This window comes from Armigeres subalbatus, chromosome 1, assembly GCF_024139115.2.
Source record: "Armigeres subalbatus isolate Guangzhou_Male chromosome 1, GZ_Asu_2, whole genome shotgun sequence".
NCBI classification, from domain to species: domain Eukaryota; kingdom Metazoa; phylum Arthropoda; class Insecta; order Diptera; family Culicidae; genus Armigeres; species Armigeres subalbatus.
In genome coordinates, this window is record NC_085139.1 from 88,878,310 (window position 1) to 88,889,211 (window position 10,902).

A 10,902-nucleotide genomic window follows, 5' to 3' on the forward strand; every position below is an offset into this window, starting at 1 on the left:
TACGATAAAAAATAATTTATTTCTAACCAAATAAAATTAATTACATTCAACTTAAATCCACACTTCAGACTGGCTGATTTTCTCTTGCACAACTAGTTTTATATAATCACTTCTGCAGCGTCAGCAATTCCTTCAACTGGGTTGATCGTCCTCTGTTGGGTTCACGGGTCCGATAGGTTGGCTACGTTGCGAGTGTCGTCCATGTGCGTAGGTCATCAATAATTGGAATTGGTTGCATCGGCCGAATGTGTCTCTATGCTGGTGGCGGGTTCCGTCATAACGTATATATATATATATATATATATATATATATATATATATATATATATATATATTTAATAATTACCTGATGTAGCCCTAGGACATGTTGTTCCTCATTTTGATTTCCCGTTAGATTGCTACTAGACGGCTCAGTTATCTTACGCAGATATGACGTATTCCTCTCGTAACATTTCGCATTATCCTCTGACTGTGACATTTGAACCTTTCTTGTCCACCACCAGGAATTTCTCTTTATGAAAATCGGTGGAGAGTTTGTCTTTCGGTACTAGGTTTTTGACCAGAACTGTGTCACCGATATCTATATCACTTATCTTTGCCCTACGCCTAGCATCCTCTTGTTGTTTTTCTTGCAATTTTTTCTGACTGTCGCGATCACGGAAATCTGCGTCTAGAGGAAGTGAATTGAGATCGTCCATTTAGAGTACTTTGTATCTGAGTTTCCTGTTTTGAAGAAGTTCGCTCGGCGCCTTGCCTGTCACGCTATGGGGTGAGTTATTATAGAGAATCAAGTAGTCATCCAATTCTTTCTTCCATTCTCCATACAACGCATTTGATATTTTGAGCCATTTTAGTAAGGATCGGTTTTGGCGCTCTACCTCGCCGTTTGCCTGGGGCCAGTACGGTGTACTATGGTTTAAATGAATTCCGAGCGTTTTACAAAATATTGCAAATTCCTGCGAAACAAATTGTTTGCCATTATCCAAGGTTATGGTTTTCGGATAACCCCAGGTTCTGAAAATCTTTTTCAACCTTTGAATCGTCTCTTGGGCCGTAATCCTATTCATGATTTCCAGCTCCATATATCTGCTATAATAATCTATCACCACCAGGATATACTCTCCGTTAGGCATAGGACCGAGGAAGTCAATCGCTAGATTAATCCACGGTTTCTCTGGCAACGTACGCCTAATCATCGGTTCAGGCGGGCTGGAACAATGTACCAAACGGCACCCCTTGCAGGAATCGCAAATCTTTATGATCTCCCTATCCATGTTGGGCCACCAGCATTTACCACGTAGTCGGCTTTTCATTGCTGATTGGCCAGGATGGCTTTCATGTGCCAACTGACACATTCTATTTCAAAGGACGCTTGGTATCACAAGCTTGATACCACGCATTACGCATAACCAAGCCATTAATGTAACTCAACTCATAATGGAATGGAGCATATGGTTTTACTAACGAATCACAACAATTGTTTGACATGATCAGGCTTGTAAAATGCAGGTAAAATGTCATCTGCATGTCATTTGACTAATTTGTTCATAACTTTCTTTGGAAGCCAAATTTATTCCATAATTTTAGATGTACTAATAACAGGACGCAGCGTGCTTTGAAATAAACAGACGTCAAAAATTTTCGCTCCGCAATTTTTTCATCGTCGATTAGGATTTTTTTTATCAAAAGTACCTACCTAACGGTGTAATTTTGTAGAGCTTGTTGGTCAATGTGCATTGATCAAAATGTGGCCGATATGCGCTACGAACACTCGCAAAACCACATCAAGAAGATGTTATAGTTTAAAACTGATCTTAATCTTTGGCGCGGAACTACTCGTTATAGTGGAAGGTTGTACGATTACGGATCGCAGCTGAAGACAAAGGATGACTGAGAACAACCGAGGAGGAAATAGATCATACGAAGGAAGGGACTTAAGCGATTTCGGCAATAATTTGAGGAGCACGGTTTGTTATAAACACATTTGTTCAAATGTAGTGTCCGTCAAACATCTTCGGTGAGTTATTCCTTTAAAGCTATCTAATACCCTGTACTTACTGTCATAGTGAAACAAATAATTCTTGAAATCATAAGCTAATAACACGATTGCGTCACTATCCAGTTCTTTGCAATGCGGCGAGTGTCAGAAGACTATCCACCTATTACCGTATAGTTTGTTTCGTATGCTTATGATTTGCTTTCGTTTTTCTACTGTGCAATTCCATCTCTAGAACAAATATTGTTTTAACTATCTGTTTATTCATGGTTCCGTTTTTTTTCTTTTAATCGTTTCATTTATTAGCATAGAATATATTTAATTCAATATGGTTCTATTCCCATTAAAAGCATTGCAATATATAGTAGACGTATACATGCTTTCAAAAAGTATCAAAATTCAACCGGAAATCCCAGAATCACAATTGTTATGCTAAATTAAGCCTCCTGTCAAGTTTTCAGCTAGTTCTAGTAGAATTTCGTGGTGGCCCAAGTCGATTTAGTGTTATTGAACTGCTTTAAATTTTGAAAAAATCTAACAAGAGGAAAAAGTAACATTTTGTATCGAGTGCGGTCGTGTTTTATTCAGTAAGCAGAATACGATCGGCCGGTCAGAAAATATGGAAGCAAACATTTCTAGCTCCCGTCAAAACTGAAAAGCTCCCGACAAAAATTATAAAATCGAGGTTGAAGTTTCATCATAAGCCGAAGGAATCAAGAATCGTTCAGTGATATCTCAATCCACGGAGCTTTTCCGGAGTTTGATGACATTGAGGAAACTTCAGTTAAGAGGATAAGGAAAAACAGCTTCAGAGTTTTTTTTATATAAATGGGCTTTTCTCAAGAATGCCTCGCATTTTCATCATAAAACAAGCTATCAAATGCCCCATTACTAAGCAACCTGTTCAAGTATTCAGCATCGGATTTAACACCCTCTAGGCGTTAAATAGGAGCAACAATCACTTTACAAGTAAGGTCCATCCAATATATCCATTAGACTTATTTTCCTCCACTTAAATAACTTATTCAAGACGGAGCACGATTTTTGCTTGATAAAAAATTTAAAAAGGACTTTGGTTTACATGCCACCGTTTGGAATGTCGTCATGATTTTTTATTCCACCTCATTAGAGTCTGTACAATTTAATTTGATACTACATCAACATTTTTTATTCATTTCAATTACATTGCTTAACGTTTCTTTTACAAATTTTCCAAAAATCTATCATTTAAAAAATTCTGGACAATCTCACCACCAAAAAACACCATCTCGTCCAAATCTGGACAAAACACCATCTCGTCCTTTAGCTGCTTAACACTTTAGCACAAATATCGAGTAGTGACGGTTAACTAAATCAAGTCGTAAGAAAACCTTACTCCTGTTCCAATTAATATTTATCAAAACTCATATCTTTGAGCGTTCCATCCATGTGCAATTTCTGAAAACTCAATATTCATTGCTAAATAACCTTCTGCACAAAGAGCGAACCAAAACTATAAAGAATTACCGCCGTCTGTCACAATATAAAACGATTGGCCTGGTAGCAATTTTAAATCCATTTTTACTCAAGTTGTGTACTCTATTTTTGCATTCTGCAAAGAGTTACCATGATTTTGAAGTTCTATTACGATTAACAAACTAATCCGAAAGACTATTGGTATAAAGTTCACTCCTCTTTTCTCTAGAACGAAACTTGGGAGAATGAACAAAAATCGGCTTTCTCAATGATTTTTTTTTGTTTCTTAATTTTTACTCCGCACTCACTGATCGCGAAAATGTTTGATAAGCAATTTCAATAAATTGTGTTTTGACAGGGGTAATTAAAAAAGAACGATTCCAAGCACGGAAAATATGGAGATTGTAAGTAAAAATATAGTATAATTTTATCGTCTTATAAGTTTTTGCTTGTTTTTCATCGCTTTCGTTTCTTTTTCTTTTTTTTTTCTCGTTCCAGAGAGCGAGTAATGGCGCTTAAACCTAGGCCTATATCTACACTGATGTACATAAATATTCGTCATGCTTTCTTGGTAATGTATCTGAATTTATGCGAATACTTTTGCCCATCAGTGTATAAGCCAGGCACTAGACTAAAAACTGTGTCCCATCCCAAGACGTCGAGGACCCATGGAGTGTACATTAATCTTCTTAGCAAAGTCACTCCCAACGATTCGTCAATAAACTTTCTCCCTGAATGTGAAACGGTTGGTACGGCTGTCCCCGTTTCTTCCTTTCGTAGATTCAAAACTCTCGTTGATCATGTTATTTATACTAAATAATCTGATTGCCGGGGAGTTCTGGATTTTCTCCCAAATTGAAGCCTGCACGGTGGGCCTGGCCGTTTTAATACTTGTGTCATACCCGCTCGGAAAGATCTCCTAGATGTCTCCCGTGATATCTCTGAGACAAAAAAGTTAGTCTCCTAGATATTTTTCTTCGATGTCTAGAACCTGTCAGACCTCAAATGCAACAACCGTTTCTACCTCAAATTTTCGGCGAATGAACCGTTTGAACCGATAGAGATTTGACAGATAGAATCTCTTCGATACTTCTTAGACATCTCTTAGACTATGGTACCACCATTCTAGTAGATTTTTGCTAGATATAATGGAGACTTGGGTACCTGAATAGATACTTCTTCTTCCTAACATTCTTTTTTTTTGGAATTTTCGGTTTGTTGACATCTAAAATTCAAAAGCTGGAAAGTTCAGAATACTTTTTTTATTTTACATTTTTATGTTTATTATTAATAAAATAATGGTATGGACTAGTTCAAAGATGGACAAAGATGTGTTGCGGCGTGCTTGTGATGCTGCACGAAGTGTGTATCGTTTTTAGTTTGGTGACACCGGGTCTGATCTCTCCCGACCGGAACATTGGGCGTGTACGGCATTATACCGGCCACTTGTAATACCGGGTGGATAGGGCCAGCAGGAGTTTGCCCGACTTCTCTTTGTAATGCGGCCTCGAATGCGGCATACAGGTGCGTCTGGCGGATCATCGTAGTCATGCAACCCAGGAATAGAGGTGTTGTCCAATTGGTCGTTTTAGCTACATACAAATAATACTTAAACTTACGAATGGAATCCAACAAACTTCTTACCTTTACCGTCTCCATCATTCTTCAATACCGCGCTTTATTAAAATGTAAATCTTCACCTTATAAGAAGTTCTGATGGAAGCTTATTTCAACTGGGATTTGCTGCGTGAAACCTGCATCCTGTCTATACTAATTACAGTCACCGTGAACGCTTCATTAGCGCCGGTGAAACATTTTTGGACTTCACATACCTCAGGTGGTGAAGTGCAGTGATTAAATGGAGTTTTCGAAACGGGTGAATGATCGTGCTACTGGGTGAATGATATCTCTATCAAAAAAAAAACAACCGTTAAGTGGGAGGTGTACACTACAGAAGAAAAATTACTTACCTGTTCGATCTTCTGAAGTTTAGCTTGTGAAACATCTCTGATCCCCTCGCTCTCATTTCGATGAATGCGAGAAATTAACAAAGGCACCACTTCGTCGGGTTCGATTTGCTCCGCAAGACAACAGAAAAACCCAGACGGATGTAAGCATTCAGCTCTGGGATTCTGGATACATTCCCAGATTCAGCCCCACTTGATGAGCATGATAGAGATGCGTCTGAAAATGATCGGAATTGGAAATTGAGTTTAATTTGAAAGGGATAGAAACTTACAGATGTACCATTACCATCAGAGAGAGTCGTTTTCCGCCGGAATCTGCCCGTTTTTATCAGTTTTTCGTTGATGAATTCCGCTGGAGCAAAATATGTTTATTCAGAGGTATATTCGCCACGCGGGCTAATGCGATTTTCAAGAAAAAAAGGAAAATTCGCAAATTTTTCCCAATTGAAAAAACAGCAAGGTAAAGCTTTGACCGAACCACCAAACACTCGACTCGGTGAAAAAGTGACGACGAAAAAAAGCACGAGGTTTTGTGACAGTTGAACCGCTTAATTTATTTGGCGGTATAAGTGTACCGGTAACATATACATGCCCAATCATTCTAAAAAGGAACATGGGTTATGCGTTGGATGAAATTGTGGCTTTGCTATAGTGGTTTGCGTCCTATCCAGGTAGATTCCTGTTCGCTTTTAGACATCCTTCCATGCGGGTATATATGATATGCTGCAAATATTAATGCTGACAAGAAAATGCTCGGATATACAACCGACATTTCCAGGATGCTTTTCAATACTGGCTGTGCATGTGCTAAGACAAGACAAGACAAGACAAGATAATTTTAGATGTACTCATAACGCTTGAGTAGGGCTATATTTTTGTCCAAGGATACATTGCTCTAAATATAACATCTGAGGCTGGAGAGTGAAAACTCTCCAAAATGTCACGTTTCATTTGACATAATGTCATTTGAATGACATTTTGTCTCCCACGCCCCAGATTACATATTATAAATTCAGTAGAAAATCGAATTATAGCCGCTATTGAAATTGGATTTTTCTCACAATCCATACGTTAAACCTAATTTTGGAAGTAGTGCGCTGTATAGCACATCACCAAATGAAAACAGCGCACCACTTCCGAAGTTAGGTTTAACGTACGAATTGTGAGAAAAATCCAACTTTGTTAGCGGCTATAATTCGGATTTGCACTGAATTGATAATATTTACAGCAATGTCTTGTTAGACAAAGTTGTAGGCACATTTAAGCGCTATAAGTTCGTCATACATCATGATTTGATAGCTACCTTCTGGAAAAAGTTCTGGGTATACAAACGAATGCAAATGACATTTTACAACACTGGACATGATTGCCTTTTGCACTGCTCTTTGATTTTGTTTCCACTACAACTTCGGAAATGTCAATGGCTGCTGCTTCTTGTATGGCTTTTATTTCAATCTCAGTAACTTCGTCGAAGTCTTGAACATCTTCGCCACTCAACGAAGCTAGCGTTTCAGCTGCGACTCGGCGTATGTAAACCTCTGACTCTTCATTCCAAGAAGCGTCCTCCACATGAGAAGCGAGTCTGGAAAGACAATCAGCTAAATTCGCTGAACCCTTTCTGTAGACTACATTGAAAGAAAACGCTTGGAGTCTAAGAAGCCAACGCTCGATTCTCAGTGTTGGTTTGGAAGTTTTTGTGAATATTGTTTCAAGTGGGCGATGATCAGTTTCGAGCTCAAAAGTTATGCCAATCAAATAAATCCTGAAGCGTTCAACCGTCCATACAATGGCTAGAGCCTCTTTCTCAATCGGAGGGTATTTCATCTCCGTTTCTAAAACGCTTTTCGAAGCATAACTAATAACTCTTGGTACGTTATTCTTAAATTGAATAAGGACTGCTCCTAGGCCCACGCCGGATGCGTCGGTTACAACTAGGGCTCGATCAGACGGATCGTAGTATCCCAAATAGTCTAGACTGCCAATCCGTTGTTTAATCAAATCAAAAGCTTTCTGATGTTCATGGTTCCAAACGTAATCGGTGGATTGTTTGACAAGTTCACGTAATGGGTGATTAGCTGTCGCCAAATCAGGTAGGAAGCGAGATACAAATGTCACCAGACCTAGAAAGCTCCGTAGCTCTTCTTTTGTCTTCGGAGGTCGGCATTCCAAAACAGAGCGAACCTTATCATCTGATGGCAGAACACCTTTCTCTGAAAGTCGATGCCCTAAGAATACGACTTCAGGTTGTTTGAATTTGCATTTCTGGTGGTTCAATAATTGAACCTCTGAATAACGGCCCTTAATGCATTATCGTGTGCCTCCTCCGTCTCACCAAACACAATAAAATCATCGATAAACCCAATCTAGATTGAAAACAAAATATGAATGAGGCATCTAAACGTACGATTTTTTTTTGTGTTCTTACCAGATTTGGACAAGTTGCCAACAGACTTTCCATTAGCTTTGAAATAGCTCTGGTGCACAATTAACGCCAAAGAAAAGCCTCTTGAACCGGCATAACCCCCAGTTGGTTATAAAAGTGGTGACGTCTCTGCAGCATTCGGTTAATTTCACGTGGAAGTAGGATTCCTTCATGTCCAAAAGTGAAAAAAATCGGGCGTTGCGAATTCGTGGTAACATTTCTTCAAATATTGGGAGTGGATGATTCAACCGATGAATCGCCTGATTGGCCCTTCGCATGTCGATGCACATTCTCAAATCTCCATTATCCTTCAATATTGGGATAAGAGGTGACACCTAGCCACCCTATAACCAGAGACCGGCGGAGTGAAAAACTGTCGAAATGGCAACGTATGAAAATGCATGAAATCGTGACAATGATACTGGCAGCACTTGAACTTTTTGCTTGCTTCTTATGGAAGCAAAAAGTAAACAAGTCGAAATGGAACCGCTTTTGACGGTTCGATTGGAAACAAGATGGCGTCTTCGCCGATCTCTTATTCTAGTATTTCTAGTGACACCCAAGATGTAGGCTTCTCCACCCGTTCTATGATGTCCTGCGTCAAAAGTTCATCCAATTTGGCTTTCACTTTATATAACAATGGTACCGGGCACCTTCGGAGTGTTTGTATTACTGGTGGAATGCTGCGATCAATAGGAAGTGTAAGCTCAATGTCGGGAATACACGGAAAACGCTGTTTAGCTACGCCCACGTGATTGACGTGCGCTGATCCCAATCCAATACGAAGAACTCCAAGCTGTTGGGCAGTTATTTTGCCCAAAAGAGGTTGCTATCCTTTTTCTATAACGTAGAATGTTGTGTTCAATTCCAGTTTCCTCTCAGTTCAACTTCGATTTCAGCATCGAACACGGCGATCAATTTCAAAGGCACTTTTCCGTATGCGAGGAATTTTTTGCTTTTATCTAAACGGATGTTATTTGCTTTGACGTTGCACCTACTCATTGTTTACCAGGTCGCGTCATCGATCAAATTATACTTCGAACCTGAGTCGATCAACATTTCTATGTTTACACCTCCAACTCTGCATTATTGAATAAGCTCGTCGTCCATATTATTTACCAACGTTGTATAGACGAATCCAAGTAAAAATAAGAAGAAGACACACGACGGTGTTAACTTTGACAGATCCTACAGCGCAGCATAGGGATATCATTTTAAAATGCTTATAATAAATTCTAGACAAATTGTAATTAAAATCTGATTGATGTATGATACGGAATAAGTTCCGAACTGTATGATAGATACATTTTTGGAAAATATTAAAAAAATTGAGATAAGCTTCCAGATATGTAATTCAGAACTTTTTCCGTACCGTACATCAATCAGATTTTAATTACAATTTGTCTAGAATTAATTATAAGCATTTTAAAATGATCTCCCTATGCTGCGCTGTAGGATCTGTCGAAGTTAACACCGTCGTATGTGTTCTTCTTATTTTTACTTGATTCGTCTATACTGGTAGATCTTCCTCGTCTGATTCCACGTTCTTTCCTTCTGTGTCATCCGGCGTTTCAATGTGCATCACACTCCTGGGTTTCTTGAAGACGGTCGTGTTACGGGAATTGAATGGATATTGTCGTTTAAAATGACCCGATGTTGGCGGGAATTCATCGTTTCACAGTTAGTGCTTCTACAAACAACTTTGAAGTGACCGATTCCATGGCAGCGGACGCATTTTTGATTGGTAGCGGGACACCTTTCACCTGCGTTATGCTGATTATAACCACACCTAGTGCAACGCGGTGCCTTCTTTGGAAACGGAGCTGCTTGTCGAAAATTTCCTCTGCTTGCACTTGCATACATCGTCTGAACATCGGTAGACACCGGAACCGGGGATTTCCCATTCATCTTTGCTGCTTGATACTTGATGCGAATTGACCACTTTTATGCATTCATCTAGTGCAAGATGCTCTCTCTCCAAAAGTTTTTCGCGCAAATCGTGCTGAATGATTTTGTCCACCACTGCGATCTGTCGGTTCTCCTAAAAGATATTTTAGTTACTAGATAAAGATTGTCGCAGTCGTCGCTGTCCGGAACATCTTTTGCTGGCGAGGATAGGGAAGCTAAATGTCAAAGAAGGAAAATCCATACGATTTGACAGGTATGTACCACACATGTTTCGGACAGCAGAACAAAGGGAACCGAAGCGACAATCTTTATCTAGTACAAACTAAAATATCTTTTGTTCTCCTGGTTGGAATTCCCAAATGTACACTTTTCCGCCTTCTGTTGGATGCGTTCCAAAAATTTTTCAATTGGTTCCTCTGATTCCGGAGACATTGCCCAAAACAAGTACCTTTCGAAGCTCTCGTACTGTTTTGGGGCAAAATAATAATTATCCAATTTGGCTTTTGCACTCGTAAACGGATCCGGGCTTTGTTCTGACTCGTTATCGGCTCCAGGGATTGAATCGAAAACGGACTGTAACTCTAATCCGCCCATTGCTAGCATCTGAATTTTCCGCATCGATCCATCCGTAATACTAGAAGCCTTCATGACGCGCTCGAAACCGCGAATCCACCCATTCCATACGCCGCGTACTTCCGAGGAAGGCAGGTGTTTAAATTTAAATTGCGGAAAATTGCATAGAGCTGTGTCTGTGGTGCTTGTATAAACAGAAGTTCGTTCTGTTCATTTCCTCCCTAGAATAGATTGAGAAAAAATACGAATGTTTACATTTCTTTTTCTTTTTCCCTCGACGAATTAAATCATTAGCATGGCAGCATTTAGAATTCACACCATTGACCATTTAGGTTTCATTCACGATGAATTTAATCATCGACTTTTCATCCACACGTTAAAGATTCCAACGAATTCAATCATCGACAACACTAAACAACGAATTTAATCATTGATTCACATTCGACGAATTCAATCATCGACATCATCAGTGTTTGCTTTCTCTTTCTTTTTTTTCCATAATCATGACTTTTTTTCCAAGGTCAGGAATGACCTTCCAGAGTTATTAAGTGTTTGATATCTATGCTTCGGAATGGCGAGAA

General features: G+C 39.3%; 1 long non-coding RNA gene across 2 annotated transcripts; it reads right to left on the reverse strand.

Moving 5' to 3' along the window:
- Positions 1-4,717: 4,717 nt before the first annotated feature.
- LOC134221034 (uncharacterized) lies at positions 4,718-6,208 on the reverse strand. Of its 2 annotated transcripts, none has more exons than XR_009982188.1 (4): positions 5,705-6,208; positions 5,422-5,635; positions 5,096-5,360; positions 4,718-5,043 (listed from the first exon to the last, which is right to left on the reverse strand). It is a non-coding gene; the product is annotated as an uncharacterized LOC134221034 (long non-coding RNA). The 2 variants fall into 2 exon arrangements; XR_009982203.1 differs by having other exon boundaries at positions 5,691-6,208.
- Between the last annotated feature and the right edge of the window lie 4,694 nt (positions 6,209-10,902).